Source organism: Chanodichthys erythropterus, chromosome 1 (genome assembly GCF_024489055.1).
Source record: "Chanodichthys erythropterus isolate Z2021 chromosome 1, ASM2448905v1, whole genome shotgun sequence".
Taxonomy (NCBI): domain Eukaryota; kingdom Metazoa; phylum Chordata; class Actinopteri; order Cypriniformes; family Xenocyprididae; genus Chanodichthys; species Chanodichthys erythropterus.
This window is the reverse complement of record NC_090221.1, coordinates 24,784,385-24,802,146: the sequence shown is the minus strand read 5'-3', so window position 1 is coordinate 24,802,146 and position 17,762 is coordinate 24,784,385. Positions and strand designations below refer to the sequence as shown.

General features: G+C 35.7%; 1 long non-coding RNA gene across 1 annotated transcript; it reads left to right on the top strand.

Annotated features, from left to right (window-relative positions):
* The first annotated feature begins 2,175 nt into the window (after nt 1–2,175).
* LOC137019164 (uncharacterized) lies at nt 2,176–4,076 on the top strand. Its single transcript, XR_010894973.1, has 3 exons — nt 2,176–2,212; nt 2,469–2,544; nt 4,005–4,076. It is a non-coding gene; the product is annotated as an uncharacterized lncRNA (long non-coding RNA).
* Nucleotides 4,077–17,762: the final 13,686 nt, after the last annotated feature.

Genomic DNA, 17,762 nt, shown 5'->3' with positions numbered 1-17,762 from the left:
CACTTAGAGGCTTTTGCATCTGAATTCTTCATATATGTGTGTGTGTGTGTATTTATATATATATATATATATATATATATATATATATATATATATATATATATATATATATATATATATATATATGTATATATATATATATAGGCTATATATAGGCCTACTGTTTATATTTAAAAATGCATAGAACATAAAGCTTAAAAATTGATCTTCATGTTACATGTATAAATAGGCCTGTGTACATATGTAAAAATATATTTAAAAAAATATAACCTATTCATGAAACATGTTATGTATAGTTTTTAACAAGAGACAATATTGTGAAACAACGAATGTGAAATGACTATGAGTGTACACAAAGCAACACACACACACACACGCACACTGATGCCTGGATGCTACTGTATATGCACACAATCACATATTTATCAAAACCAGCAGGTACACACATAATTAACCCACTCGACCAACAAAAAGAATCAAAATGTTTTTTGAGACTCCATCCTATCTTACATTTTTTTTCATTCTGATTGTCATTGCTCATTGTTTCAGTATGTGTTATAATCAAAATCTCTATATATATATATATATATATATATATATATATATATATATATATATATATATATAACAAAAGTAAAGTGTTGGTATAAAAATACTCCAAGCACGTTTTCAAAAAATATAAAGAAGTTCTTTTAAAGTTTCACTTTCTCATTTTGCACGAATGGGTCGATAGAACTACAAAATGCATTTTAAATTCATGATTTAATAATTATTTAATTATTTTAAATGATGTATTGTTTTAATAGATGTATTTATTTACATAATGTTATAATTCTACATGTTTATGTTTGTAAATGCTGCGTGACTGTGGCGTGTTTTAATGCGCGTGCGCGTTGAACGTTCGAATCGCTTTAAAACGCTGGAGCGGATCTGAGTTGCTATGGAAACGGGGAAACGTCAAGCAGCAAGCCTCCTTCTCGCTTTTGTTTTCACTGATTTTAGGTAAGTTTAGTCCATAAAATCACACACATAGTATATAAAACTGTTCCTGACACTTTTCTTAAGTGTAATTGACACACTTCTGTTGAATATTTACTTAAAAGAAATGTTTTAGTGTCTTTGAAAAAGTCCGTTAGCATCTCAACCGTTTTCAGAAGCGGTTGGCTAACGGTAACTATAGATTGACCTTTTGTTTAATGAAAGTTCGGGCTTTTAATCGCGTCTTTATGTGTATATGAGATGTTTTGATAGTTTTGTAAAGGTTTTGCTGGCAAGTTATCAATGAATGATAGTAAACATATTTATTTATTTAAACTAAAAGTATGCGCTTGCTGTACCGTTAATCGGTGACGTCACTTACATGAGCGCGAAAATGAACTGAAACTATTTCAAACATGTTTTGATCTCTAATGTAATTTCAGGGGAGACCTAAAACCCCCTCTACAACAAAGGGGAAGCTGACAGAGGAGGAGGAAACACAGGTGAACTGAGAAAGCTCATTAAATAATTTAATATGCATTTATTTCACAATGTATCTAACCTATATCACCATGCATCTGCAGTTTTCTTTCTTTTTATATTTTTAATTTATTAAGAAGTCTTTGACATCCAAATATAAGTGACACTGTATGTACAATAGTGAATTCTAATACTAAAAATATAAATTCTGTTAACTTAAGAAATTATGTTTTAATATTATGTATATTATTCTTCCCACCTCTGCTCTAGCTTGGTTCCTTGTAATAAACCTGTAGTAAATATTGTTGGCTCTGAGACAAATTGCATGTTGTGTTCGTAGATCCTTCCATGAGGATGGACTCCTGCACCCCAGCAGAGCTGAGCGACCTACTGTCAAAGGCCATGAACCAGATGACTATAGTAAGCAAAACCTCAATCATTCAGTACACTACTGTTGAAAAGTTGTGGGTCTGTAAGATTTTTACATGTTTTTGAAAGAAGTCTCACATTTTAAAATCATTAACCCTGGGTTGTTTCAGTGAGATTGTCCTTGAAAGGCCTGTAGGCTAGATAATCAGCTAAATGAGGTAACATAGGTGACAAGTATAATGTTATAATACTTGTAGTTATAATCATTTATTTAACTATTATGATAACAGGATATCATGGTCGTTAATTTATTTTATCGTATTTCTCTAGGTCTGTTTTGAGTTATGTTTTCAAGTGAAGAGACGCCATACTGTTCCACTCAAAGGTATTTATTTATTTGTAAACGTGCATGTATTTTTTACTGATATATTCTTAAATACTTTTTACTTATAAATGCTGATTGTGGTTCAGGGGTTCGACAACTTTAGGCATGTAAGTTATTTTTCTCAGAAATCTGGGCAGCTTACTCATTGCTCATACTCTATGCGTCTAATATGTTTGAATTTATATCGTCAATGCAATATCAGGGGGTAAAGATATCATTAGAGTTCTTACAGTTATGGCTGTACTCTTGTTACCAGATGAGATGTAATCTCTAGCGTTTGGAGCTGTGATTCTTCAGGACAAGATGCCATTCACACTTGATACATGAAGATGGTGAGTTTCACAATAGCTGCACAGTCACACATCAAGAGACTGACTCAAGCTTTCATCCTTATGAACTTACCCATATATAGGGATGGGTACGAAACCTGGTATTAAACAGGCCCCAGGGCTAAATTATGAAAGACCAGAGTATCGATAAGCTTGAACATTATTGGTTCTGCCGTCGGTACTGGAGAAATTACACGCAGTATTCATTATTGCTATATAGATGTTAGGGCTGGGGGAAAAAATTGATTCACCTATCGCAATTTGTTTACGATAAAAAATAAAAATAAAAAAATCTAAAAATCTAAAATCTGTTACAGTTGCCGATGGATATTGCCGGGCCTATCGTGGGCAGCCTATAACACATCTCAATTGAGACAGACTGCTTCAAAGCTCATGTGTGCTGTGATGTACAGGATATCTGTGATCACATAAACAGTAACATCTCAGCATGTTTAATAATAGAACCCGTTATAATCTGTGATATTGTCTACACTGGATGAGGAGTGACGCAACAACAAATTCCTGACAGTAAGCGGGTTCCCCGTTCAATTTTTGACGTAGACCAAGTGCTTTGCAACAGTCGGTCAGCTTTTAGCTGTTGAGGTGCGACACAAGAAAAGTGTTAGTTGTTGTTTAGAGTTGCGTAATCCTCCTCTGCTGAGATCTTGAGAGATTTAATGTCTTTTATCTTCAGTTGATTTCATCTATAAAGCAATGTTAATTATGTTCTTAATTTGTATATAATAAAAAGAACCGATAAGAAAACCGTTGAAGTACCCGATCAATAAGTAACAGTAGCAATACCGTTAGAACTGTAAGATACTTATCCCTACCCATATGACATAACTGACATAACTTCTATGAGTCACATGAAATAAATTCTTAAGGCTGTCCTAACCTAATGTAGCTCTACCCAACCACTGCATGGAGGCTGAAAGATGGCTTCCTGAAGATGAAAGGACAATATGGACTTGAGGAGGGGAAACTACAAAAATAACTCTTTTTCATATTCACTTTTATATGATATGTGAGGACTAGGAGGGGTGTTTTATTCCAACTCTAGTCTTCATACAACATGTGTTTGTCAGGATGGTTGTTATTTTGTAAGATTAGGGAGAGACTGTACCTCTCATTTGTGTGTCATGTGTACTATAATTTTAGAACAGGAGCTTGTACTCCTTTGATTTGATTGAAAAGTTTCAGATGGAGCTGTTTTTTACTTTCTGTTCTCATTATGTTCATGTAAACAGGTCATGGTGAAATTTTTCTAGCATTTATATATACTACTACTATTACTATTAATATTGTTCATATTATTAAACAAAATTAACAAGATCTTTTAAAAACATAATATAATGACTTTATTATAAAAGGATCCACTATGAAAATACAGTTTTACAGTGTTATCGGTGTCTTTCACCTTTATTTATTTATTTATTTATTTATTTCCTTTTACTTTACAGCACATCACTGACAGGCTTTCCTGTGTAACACTGATTCAAGTTTTCCACCATTGTATTTATCCAAATGAGGTTTGTAAATACATGGATGTTTCGTATTTTGCATTAATTATTTATCTTATATGAAAATTACAATGTAAAAGAAGACGTGACAAGGTCATTGGTCTTATCACAAAATGCAAGGTTAAAGGAATATTCAGAGGAGCGAGTTGAAATCATTTCTTTTGGGCATTATCATGCCACAAATATTGTATATTGAGCTAAACAAACTAAACCTGGAATGATAATTTGTGTTACCAGATGAGATACTTTGTAATGGGTATGTATGATGTATGATTTTGATCTGTACTATTTCTATTGCAGGATCTCAGGGATCCCCAGTTGAAGGCATCAGGACATCAGATGTTGGCCTGGACAGATGTACCAACAGTTCACCACAATGACCTCTGCTTTTAAATGGATGGCTGATTACTACCATGCTCTGTGAGGGTATTACTATAGCAAAACTGAGCACCTGTGATAGTGGGATTTCTAATTTTAAAGAATAGTCAAACATCAGTAAATTATTATTATTTTTTTTATTAAAAATTTTGAAAGGATTTTTAAAAGTTGCAAACGTTTTTTCTCCAGTTACAAAAACAGCTGTTACACCTTTTCAAATTCTTCATTAGAGGTGCACAAATCCTATTTCACAAATTAAGAAATTCATATGCTCACGTTTAAGCCGTGTTCTTCGGACACTGTAACAGTCCTGATATGTCACACTTTGCAGCATCTTTTTTATTAACATGAATTCAAATTTTAACAAACAGTAATATATTCAAAATGTAAAGATATACAATCTGACGATCTGATCTTGTCATTATTAATCAATCAGTAATCAACACTGCACCACCCTGAAATTACATGCACTGTAGAAGTATGGTTTTGGCAAGAAATGAACAGTAGCTAAATATTTATTATAAATGCTACTATTTGACATTCAATATTTTAGTCTATATTAAAGGGATACAAGTCTCTTTTATGGATGATGTTTTTTTTATTACAAACTTTTTTTGTTTTTTGTAGCTAGCACTTAATATTTCTTTAATGTTACCACATGAGAATAGCCAAACAGTGTAGGTGATTCACAAAATCATACACAAAGAAATATGCATGATTGGCCAAATTTTCTACAAAAAAATTGAGCCTATGAGTTTCTTAATTTGTGATTTGTAGAGTAGGTTTAGTGCACCTGCAATGAAAAACATTTAAAGGCAGCGGCTATTTGCACTAAGTGACAATAGCACATTATTTTCTTACACTAGGTGAAAATAGTGATAGATTCTGTTTACACCATGTAAAGTATCAGTTCTTTGCAATAAGAGTAAATAGATGCTATCTATAGGCCTACTTAATATTGGCAGATACTATTTGCACCTCAGTATTTTTGTACATTAACAGGATGCAATAATATAGAGTGTAAATTATTGTATTTATTAAAATTATTAAATGGATGCTGCCTTATTGGTAGAATAAAACCCACCCTACACCTTCTCCTAACTACCCAATAAACACTTTTAATATTATTAAACACTCATTTGCAGCTTATTTCCTCTTTTAGAACATTATTTTCATTTTTATTTAAAATAAATGCGAGCTTTGCAAAAGGCAGATTTGAACCTGCATCAAAAGCCAGAACTCGCTACTGCTGTGTCACTGAAGACGTTGCCTTCTGTGCTGCTTTTTTAAAACTTGAGTGGCCCAAAAGCTAGTGTAAATAGCGTTTGCCAACAAGGGACGCTATTTGCACTTTATGTAAATAGACACTCTGAAATTTAAAAGGTGTAACTGTTGAGTTGTGTTTTTGAGAGAGAAAGGAACTAAGTTTTCAACTCCTAAAACATTTTGATGACTTCACTGAAATATTGTCTACACCTTCCACTGTCAGTTGCTCAGTTTCACCACAATAATGCCAGATACAATACAGCATGTGCATAATTGAGTCGCTGTTCTAACAGCTGGGGGCTATAGACTTATAATAAATGAGCAATATTATAATAAATATGCACGTTACTTTCTGTATTCACAGTTTTATTTTTACGCTGCTAGAGAACCACCTGCACTGCAAATTTTCAGGACATTCGCATTTATCCAATTACAGGAGTGAGTCCGTTAAATCATTGGGGCACTTCACTGGTTTACATTTAGATAAAAATGAAATATTTGAATTTTGATATGTCAATAATAATTATAAAATAAATTAAAATATTCATAAACTTTGAAATTAAAAAATATATTTCATTGTCCATGGTATTGAAATTGTGGGTTACATCTTTGTCACCCTTTTCACCCCTGATGAGTTTACATCCCTGTTGTTACAAGAGCAAGGAACTTACATTTTAATTGCAAAGGAAAACCAATTAATCTGCTATATTCTTCTGTCCTCCATTTACAAGGGTAAGATTTCTTTATAAATCATCTACTGGCCCATATGTCTTTATTTTTGTTGAACACAAAAGGAGAGAGTCGTAAAGTCTCAGTCACAGTTAGAAAAGAAGCAGTGATGGTGTATTCTGACTCAGGCTGTCAGTCTCTTGATGTTTTGCCTTACATCTCCTTTTGTGCTCCAATAAAAATAACACATTTGGTACAAAAGAACATGACCAGTTTTATACTTGAGTAAATATTGCTTTTAATTTGTAACTTATTATTTATAATAGCCTATAATTAACTTTTATACCTCTGTGTGTGTATTTGAGTGTAAATGCCTTTTCTGTGTTAGTCTTGTATAGAAGGTTTGTGCTCTAACGATGTAGGCTATTTGTAAATATTAAAGCAATGTTAACTGATTGTGATGTGTGATTATTTTGTAAACAGGCTTATCTTTTAGTATTAAGTGTTTGGGAATTTTAAAATAAGTAGAAAATGTGTTAATTGTATAGAGTTATTTCACCCAAATTAAATCAACATCAGCGTTGTGTAAGCAAACCAGTTAGATCGATTTCATGTTGAATACGTGTTGATCTACAACGTCGTTTCACTCAACTGAAATCAACATCGTTTCGACGTTAGGTAAGCAAACCAATTAGATCGATTTTATGTTGAATATGTGTCGATTCTATAACGTCGTTTCAACCATCCGAAAATCAACATCGTTTCAACGTTCGGTAAGCAAACCAATTGCGTCGATTTTCCGTTAGATTTGAATGGAGTGTCTGACGTTGATTCAACATTACCCCGATGAGCAAACTGATGCCGGATCAACGTCGGAGATCAACGTCGTTTCGATGTCACGAGAAACGTCGTTTCTACGTTGATTCTATGTCAGTTTGCTATCTGGGGGCTCCTTCAATTTTAAGTCAAAAACCTATGCTATCGTGTGGGACTTTGTGGAAACCCTCGCAATCGTGTGGGACTTTGTGTGAAACGTCGGCACGTTTGGAAATATCGAAGAGGAAGGAGGACGCGGTGCTAACAGGAGTTGCTGGATTAATGCCTGCGGTAAAGAGTGTTTCTGCCTGCTGTTTGTCATCATTCTAAAGGACATCGCTATGCTGGATTATGCTTTTAAAGTTGTCTACAGAAACATCGCAACAACGGATCATCTAACGGCGCCCAACGAACTGAGGTATGTGTAGCGCTACACTGTTTTATGGCCATTCAGTTGTGTGCACACGTAACAATAATTTGGTCTGATCGCCGACGCGATCAGATGATAAACTTGGGTATTGGTTGTTTTGTTGCAACGAACTTTTGAAACATACTAATTCTTATGGAGACATGCAAAGAAATATCAAATACAGCTGTGGGTTCTGGTGTGTCAACTGTTAGTAAAACAAACAGTGTGGTTAGCAATGTGGAAGTGCAAACTGAAAAACGTGTGGTTAAGCTTTCATATAAAGCATTAGTTGATAAATTGGATAAGTTGAAAGCTGGTAGAAAAGCCACATTGAATAAGGCTGATAATATAAGAAAATCTTTGCAGGAGTGTGTTAAAAAGGGTGATGTATTACAGGTACAAAGTGTGCTTAAAGAGCTCATTGATGTATGTGATCATGCAAAAAACATTCACAAATCTGTGTTGGGTTTATTGTCACCTGATGAAAGGGAAGAACATGAGACATGGTTTAATGCAAAAATGATGTTTAATGATGAGTGCATTGCTGATACAAATCAATGGGTCATGTGTAATGAAGGAAATGCATTTGAAAGAGAATGTGATGTTATTGATGATGGTGTTGGTCCTAATGACAGTGTGTCTAATATAGAAAATAAACGTTCAAATAAAAGCAGTATGAGCAATAGTAGAATCAGTACTACATCCTCTACAAGGATAAAAGCAGAAGCAGACAAAGCTGCACTTGTTGCTCGTGTGGCAGCTTTGAAGGTTAGGCATGCTCTTGAGGAGCAGGAGCAGCAGATAAGGAGGAAAAGGGAGCAGCTTGATTTGGAGGCTGAATTGGCTGCATCCACTGCTAAACTGGCTGTTTTGGAAGCTTTTGAACAAAAGAGCGTTTCTCAAGGATCTGCCAGTGTCATGAATTCTGACTTGGAAAAGGAAGGAACTAAAAGGAAGTCTGGTAATGGATTAAATCCTATGGCAACTGAATACAATCCAGGAACAGTGAAAATGGTTCAACAAAGTGTCTGTTCATTACCATCTGGCAAAGTACTTGATGTACGACCTAAAACAAGTGAGAGTCGAATTGATACTTTTACAAGCCAACAGCATGCTTTTCAACAACAACAACAACAAACAACAGTTGCAAATGGAACTTCACTGTATACAACCTCTCAATCAAGGAACAAAAATGATGACGTCGCTGGTCAGAACATACCTGATGGTATACTTGACATCATGCATAAGCAAAATGAGATTTCAAATGCGTTACTTCAACAACAACGTTCAATGTCATTGCCACCAAGAGATATTCCCACATTTGATGGAGATTCACTTCAATACAGAACTTTTATAAAGGCTTTCGAACAAGGTGTGGAAGAAAAGGCCAATAAAGCAGATTGTTTGTACTATTTAGTGCAATTTACTCGTGGACAACCACAAGATTTGGTGCGTAGCTGTCAACATATGGCTCCAGAACGTGGTTACACAGTAGCAAAGAATCTTTAACAAAAGAACACTTTGGCAACGAGTATAAAATTGCTACTGCTTATATTGAAAAGGCTCTGGCTTGGAAACCTGTGAAGTCTGAAGATGTAAAGTCACTGCAAGCTTATGCTTTGTTTTTACGTGGCTGTTGTAATGTAATGGAGGAGCTTCAGTATATGCAAGAAATGGATATGCCTGCAAACATGCGAAGTATCATTTCCAAATTGCCATTTAAGCTGAGAGATCAATGGAGAGCAACTGCTTATGACATAATGGAAACATGTAACCGTAGAGCTTGTTTTATTGACTTGGTTACATTCATAGAACGTCATGTTCGAATTCTTTCTGACCCTTTGTTCGGTGATATTCAGGAATCATCATTTGGTGTCACTGGTATGAAAACATTGACCAGATTTAAACAACAGTCTAAAGAAAGAATGAAGGGAAATAACTTTGCTATTACAGTAGCAAACATGGACTCAGTATTGGGATCTGAGAGTTTAAAAACAGACTCTGGGAATGCTGATAAGGATTATTGTCTATACTGTTCTAACAATCACTCATTGGAGGAGTGCGATCAGTTCAGTTCAAAGAAGCATAAGGACAAGATAGACTTTCTGAGGGTAAAAGGAGTTTGCTTTGCATGCTTATGTACTGGACATATGAGCAAGGATTGCAAAGAGCGCCTGAATTGCAAAGTTTGTCATCAAGCTCACCCTACAGTGCTTCATATTAAAAGGCAATCAGCATCTATGAAACAGTTCTCATCTGACAAGTTCGGTTCTTCCAAAGTATGTGGTCATACAGGAGTCGGTAAGGACCAATGTGCATTGTCTATTCTCCCAGTTCAAGTTAAATCCATCAAAGGAAACAAGGTTATACAAACATATGCATTCTTGGATCCGGGTAGTTCAGCTACATTCTGCTCAGAAGAGCTCATGCAGAAACTGAATATTTCGGGTAAACGGGTCACATTTATGCTAAGTACAATGGGGCAACAAGCTATAGTTCCGGCTTACTCATTGTCTGGGTTGGAAGTATCCAGTTTGGATGACAATGATTTCTATCAACTTCCTGAGGTTCTTACTCAGCAGAAAATGCCAGTAAGTACTGACAACTTGATAACATCTGAGGATTTGGCAAAATTCCCATACTTATCAAAGGTGTGCATTCCAAACATAAAAGCAAATGTTGACTTGCTAATTGGTATCAATGCTCCCAAGATATTGGAACCTTGGGAGATAGTCAACAGCTGTGGGACTGGTCCATATGCTGTTAGAACAGTCTTGGGATGGGTTGTTAATGGTCCACTGAATGGAAACGGTGCATCAGGTATGGAGATTTCTACTGCTACAGTGAATAAGATTGCTGTGTGCAAATTGGAGGAAATGTTAATCAGTCAATACAATCATGATTTCAATGAAAGCAATGTGAAGAAAGAAATGTCTAGGGAGGACATCAGGTTTATGGACATTATGGAGAAATCAGCAATTCTTCAAGATGGGAAATATTGTTTAAAATTGCCCTTTAAGACCCAAGAAGTCTATTTGCCTAACAACTTTGCTGTTGCAAAGCAACGGGTACTTGGTTTGAAGAAAAGGTTTTTTAATAACCATGAGTTTCATCAAGAGTATACAGGATACATGAATGATATCATCAGAAAGGGTTACGCAGAACAGATACCTCAAGAACAGCTGCACTGTGAAAATGGGAAAGTATGGTACATCCCTCATCATGGTGTCCATCATCCAAGAAAGGGATCTATTCGTGTGGTGTTTGATTGTGGATCTACATTTCAAGGAACATCTTTGAATAACCAACTTTTACAGGGTCCTAATCTTACCAGCTCTTTGCTCTGAGTTCTCACTCGCTTCAGACAAGAACCTGTAGCCTTTATGGGTGACATTCAGGCTATGTTCCATCAAGTAAAGGTGGCTGAAGAAGATAGGAATTTTCTTCGCTTTCTTTGGTGGCTTAATGGAAACATTTCTGAGAGACTTGAGGAATATAAGATGACTGTACACTTATTTGGAGCTGTTTCTTCTCCAAGTTGTGCAAGTTATGCACTGAGAAAAACAGCGGATGATAATCAGTCTGAGTTTCCAGCTCATGTGATTCAATCTGTCGAGCAAAACTTCTATGTGGATGACTGCTTGAAAAGCTCTGCTACAGAAAGTGAAGCTATAAAGACGATGGAGGCTCTCATTGTTTTGTGTCAGAAAGGGGGATTCATTCTGGAAAAATGGATCAGTAATAGTCGTGCAGTTTTGCACACTGTTCCAGTGAATCAAAGAGCTAAAGACTTGAAAGAATTGGATTTAGACAAAGATCAACTTCCGCTCGAAAGAGCATTGGGCTTACAATGGTGTGTGGAAACTGACTCTTTCAGATACAAGTTGGAGGTAAAACGGCAGTCTTCTACCAGACGTGGTATGCTTTCAATAACCAGCTCTGTGTATGATCCTCTGGGGTTCCTGGCGCCAGTTATGTTGTCTGCTAAGATGATGCAACAAGAACTTTGCAGGAAAGGTTGTGGATGGGATGATGCCATACCACAGGACATATTATGCCAGTGGAAGGAATGGTTGGAGGATTTGAATTTGCTAACTGCATTCTCTGTGGATAGATGTATCAAGCCTAAAGATTTTGGAGAGATTAAGTATGCTCAATTACATCATTTTGCTGATGCTAGTACAAATGGATATGGTACAGTAACATACATCAGAGTGTTGAATTCGGAGAATCACATTCATGTCGCTTTTTTGCTTGGTAAAGCCAGAGTAACACCTTTGAAGGTTATAACTATTCCTCGTTTGGAATTGACAGCAGCAGTTCTTGCTACCAAGGTAGATACAATGCTGAAAGAGGAACTGAATATTAAGTTGGAAGATTCAGTCTTCTGGACTGACAGTACAGCAGTACTGAAGTATCTTAACAACACGGACAAACGTTTCCATACCTTTGTAGCTAACAGAATTGCAACCATTAGAGAAACAGTCAAACCCTCACAATGGAGACATGTCTGTTCTAAGAATAATCCTGCAGATGATGCTTCAAGAGGCATGAAAGTTGGAACTTTTCTAAAGAACAACAGGTGGCTTGGTGGTCCAGCCTTCTTGTGGTTACAAGAGGAGAATTGGCCTATGGACATATTGAATGTCTCAATTGATTCTGATGATCTAGAGGTCAAACGAGGAACCACAGTAAATGTTATTAGTGTGGATGAAATATCTAATCCCACCGACCAGCTAATTACTTACTTTTCTGAGTGGAGGAGGCTTAGAGTAGCAGTGGCATGGTTCCTCAAGTTGAAAAGAATCTTGTTGAAAAGGATTCGCTTGAGAAAAGAGCAAAAGACTATAAATGATGGACTTCCAATGAACACACAGGATTGCAGTGTACTGTCTAAGTGCTCAAGACTTGTAGCAACAACTAAAGGTTCTGTGTTGACACTGGATGATCTATTGGAAGCTGAGGAAGCCATCGTTCAGTATTGCCAGCAACAAAAATTCAGTGAGGAAATTGCGGCTCTTTTATCTGGGAAAGGGTCAGTGAAACGACAAAGTTCTATTTATCGGTTGGATCCATTTCTGGAGAATGGATTGTTAAGAGTTGGAGGAAGACTGAGTAAAGCAGCAATGCCTGAAGAAGTCAAGCATCCACTTTTACTTGGTAATGATCAACATATTTCCAGGCTTATTTTGAAGCATGTACATGAAAGTCTAGGTCATGGTGGACGAAGTCATACGGTATCAACAGTTCGGAGGAAATTCTGGATTACCAATTCCCATGCATTGGTAAGGAAAATCATTTCTGGATGTGGATTTTGTAGACGCCATAATAGAAGAGCAATTGAACAAAAAATGGCAGACCTTCCAAAGGAGAGAATTCTTCCTGACTTACCGCCATTTACCAACACTGGAGTGGATTACTTCGGACCAGTGGAAGTAAAGAACAGAAGAGTAATCTGTAAAAGGTATGGAGTAATATTCACGTGTATGGCAAGTAGAGCAATTCACCTCGAAGTTGCAAGTTCACTGGAAACAGATGCATGTATTAATGCATTACGACGTTTCATTAGTAGAAGAGGACAAGTGAAACATTTAAGATCTGATAATGGAACTAATTTTGTTGGAGCACAAAGAGAACTGAAGGAAGCATTGGCTAATGTAAATCATGACAAGATTCAAGGAGTATTGTCACAAGTTGAAATTCGTTGGAGCTTTAATCCCCCAGCAGGTTCACACCATGGAGGTGTATGGGAAAGGATGATACGCTCTGTAAAGAAGGTTCTCTGCTCTGTTCTACATCAACAAAGGCTAGACGACGATGGACTCCATACAGTGCTTTGTGAAGTAGAATCCATTTTGAATGATCGACCAATTACCAAACTGTCAGACGATCCTAATGATTTGGAACCTCTCACGCCAAATCATCTTCTTCTTTTGAAAGGGAAACCAACTTTACCCCCTGGTTTGTTTGAAGTTCATGATCAATATTCAAGAAGACGTTGGCGACAGGTACAATATCTGTCAGATTTATTCTGGAAAAGATGGATTCAGGAATACCTACCTTTACTCCAGGAAAGACAAAAATGGAATCAGAAGAAAAGGAGTTTGAGTGCTGGTGACATTGTTGTAGTTATGGACTCATCAGCTCCTCGTGGTTCTTGGGCTCTTGGCAGGGTTATAGAGGTTTTTCCTGACAAAAATGGTCTGGTGCGTTCTGTAAGGTTGCAAACAAAAAGCAGTATTATTGACAGACCAATAACAAAGCTTTGTCTATTATGCGAAGTGTAACTAAGGGTTTACAATTAAATAAGATGGTAATATTTTTGGCTCCTTTATTTTTTGAATTGTTATGATACCATTAACAATTAGGAGTCGGTGTGTAGGAGCCAAATGTGTTATTCTCATTATGACCACTGAGTGGCGCTGTGATTATTAGGAATTGTATATGTGTGTACGTGTATATAAGCAGCCTGCATTGTGTGAGTAAGCAGGTGTGTTTGACCCGGAAGGGCAAACAGGTTTTTGACCGCTTAACCACGCTTGATGTGGTGTTAGGCATCATTATGCTTCAATGGAACCTTTTGCACGATGATAACAAAGGAAAATAAAGCTAAACTTATATGCAAGAAGAAGAATGGTCTCAGCGTTATTTATCAAGAAGGTAACACGTCGTCAACCAAAAGTGAGTCAAACCAACTTCTCCGGGGTCAAACCTCTCAGTAGCCAAAGTATAAGACTTGGCTCCTTCATACGTTATTAATATAGCAACGATATTCGGGTTACAGATGCCAGAAATAATGCATGTCTCTTCTGTGTTTGTTGCAAAGATATCTAATTATGATAATAATTTAAATATCTATTTAAATATGCTATCGTTTGTGTGTGTGTGTGTGTGTGTGTGTGTGTGTGTGTGTGTGTGTGTGTGTGTGTGTGTGTGTGTGTTTATAAATATATAAATTAAAGTAACTAGTAACGAGCTACTTGAGTAGATTTTTATTGGATACTTTTTTACTCTTACTCAAGTAATTATGATTATTACTTTCACTTTTACTTTGAGTAAATATTTCTATAAGTACTTGTACTTTTACTTGAGTACAGTTTTTGGATACTCTACCCACCTCTGCTCTTAATCTTATTAAGCACACACAGTAAGGTTTCATTTGTTAACATTAGTTAATGCACTGTGAACTATCATGAACTAACAATGAATGACTATTTTTATTAACTAACATAAAGATTAATAAATACTGTAGCAATTATATTGCTTGTATATAGCTTGTTGTAGAAGCTCATAAATCATGTACAGTAAGGTCTGAAGAGACTGAAATCATACAGAAGAGAAGTCAGTCAGTTGAGTGTGTGGCAAAACCTTTTACAGTACTTGAGTATTGTTGTCTTTTACTGCATATGATAATTCATACTCAAAGTAGAACTGAAATGACATTCATTACAAGATAATTAGTTAAAACATTTCAAATACACCTGCAGACTATTTTTTAAGAATAAAGAAGGGCATAAAAGACTGTGTGTGTGTGTGTGTGTGTGTGTGTGTGTGTGTGTGTGTGTGTGTGTGTGTGTGTGTGTCTTTCACAGTTCACTCTTTACCAAAAGTGAAAAAGTAGTGAACTCTCACTGTTTGCTCAGCTCTGATGTCACTGTATAGCAAGGAAATTTCTAATTTCTAAGTGTGAAATGATGATGTTACAACAACTGATCCTATGTTACAACCATCCCTGGGGCCTGTACCATGAAGCTGGATTAGCTGGATAGCCAGGTAAGTTTCAGATTAGTTTGCGCCAATCCTGGGTTTTAGGTACCATGAAAGTAACTTGGCTTTTAGTGGTGTTCATCGCCATAGTATCTTACACTCCATGGCTAACTGCTCCGGGGCAGGTTATGTTCTGGGTTAGAGACCTCAACCTGAAATTGGACCAATCAGACATAAGCTAAGTGACACTGACACACCCAACGCAATAAAGTCACTCCCCCAGTGTCTCTTCCTCCAAATTAAAGGTCATTATATAGTAAAAACAAATATTTAACGATGAAATTGTCTGGTTTTAATGATGATATAATTTATATATGATTTGTATAATTATATGATCTATATTTTTATTAATCCATTACACACACACGCAAATTTAGTGTAACAGTAGTTATTAAGCACTTAGTTTCAATGAATATTAATATATACAGATCATATGTAATATAGGCCTAAATAAGGAGTAAATATACTCTTTAAAAATTACTACATGTGACCTTGTATGTTTAAGTCTCCATCGATATATATATTATCAACTAACTTCACAACTTTCACTTGTACTGATAGAGAAAGATCATTTCTTTTGTCCTCTTTCACAGACAAGTATTTTCCATTAGTGTAAATGCATTTAAATTCTTAATTTTCAGCGAAAGAGTTTTGAATCACGCTGGCTCTCTCGCGAGAAGTGAACCACAGTTTATTTCTGTTGCAAGGCATATGATTGGCTGTTTGCCACTGATGTCACGGATTCATGTGCACGCGCTCCACAAACTCAGGATCAAAGCCTGAGTTGACAGAGAAAGTTTATGATCAGCATCGTGGTACCAACAAAGCCGGATTGGAGTGGTTTGGTTTTGTCAACTCGAAACTAATCCTATAACCCTGAATTTGTTCATCTACCATCATGGTACAGGCTCCTGGTCTCCCCTATACTCAAAACAAACAAACAAAAAACAAATAAAAAAAAAAGAAAGAAAAGAAAATTGCTTGTTTAATTTACTTAAAGACACCAAAAATTCTAAATGGATAATTCTTATTTTTAATGCTGTATTGCAGTATTATAAATTATTTATCCGTGTACATCATTACTTTTTTAAAAATGCATGTCCTTTTAAACTTTTGATTAAAAATATGAATGTTCCCTTCCCCTTGCAATGACATCTCTTCCTGAGATGATGTATGCACTGGCGCAATATGACTGTCCAATATTCAGTCCCTCCCCTCCAGCAACCTGATAAACATATGAAAAGAATGCAGTAATTAACAAGTGACAACAATATTCCAATCAATTCCCAATGGGCAAAATCAAGTCCTGCCCTACACTTTAGGATATAGGTCACAACAGGGAAGAAAAGTTGGTTGCAATGTCTGGTCATGTGTTAATGTCAATGTGGGGATTAGTGTTTTCTCACTTGTTCATCCCTTTTATTTCACCTGCTCTCCCCAAGAGGCTATTTTGGAGTTTATTGAGCATATTATTTTTGAGTGTACTAACTTTCATATAAGTAAATGATTCTAATAAGCTTTGAATTACTTTTAAGAAATACATTCCAGGAGCTGAAAATACTAAAAAAACAAAAACAAATAGTTGCATGGACTACTAATAATAATAAAAAAAGATTTCACTGTGTGCAACCACCTATTAAAAAGTGTGCTTTTCAGTCATTTGACTGAACTATTCAGAATCTATGGATGGGTTTTATTATTGGGTTATGATTCTATGACATTTCTGTTTAGGACCACTTGATAGGTTTAGTAATAAGAACTTTGGTAATAACCTTGTTTATCCTAAGCAGAAACTTTGGTAATAACCTTGTTTATCCTAAGCAGAAATATATTGATATAAATAAAAAATAAGATTAGGTCAACAAACTTTTTTAAATTTGAGAGATTTGCATTTAGAGTGTTTATATTGTAAACAATATTGTAAACAGTTTTAGGTGTAAAATGTTTGTAGCTTCTAAGATGTAGACTTTGTGACAACATGCTCCCGAATACGTTATTATAATAATATATAATATTATGAAAAACACAGTCCATTAGAAAGATTTCTGCAACTGTGTTTATTGTGATTATGAATTACTGCCATCAAACCTCACCATTAATTCGGTACGACCTACTTTTTTTTTTTTAACAAAGTCTATATTAGGTATGACAATGCCGTAATTATTATTATTATTATTATTATTATTATTATTATTATCATCATCATCATCATCATCAACATCATTGAAAAATGAGAGAATGCTTTCATTGGTAATGTGTCAGGTCCTCTTGAGGGTTTATTTTGGGCGGTCTCTCGGCGCTGACTTATCTCACCAACAGGGGCTTCTGTGTTAACTGAGGCTGAATAAACACAGATGAACTGTCGAGCACATTCACAAAAATGTCCTGGCAAT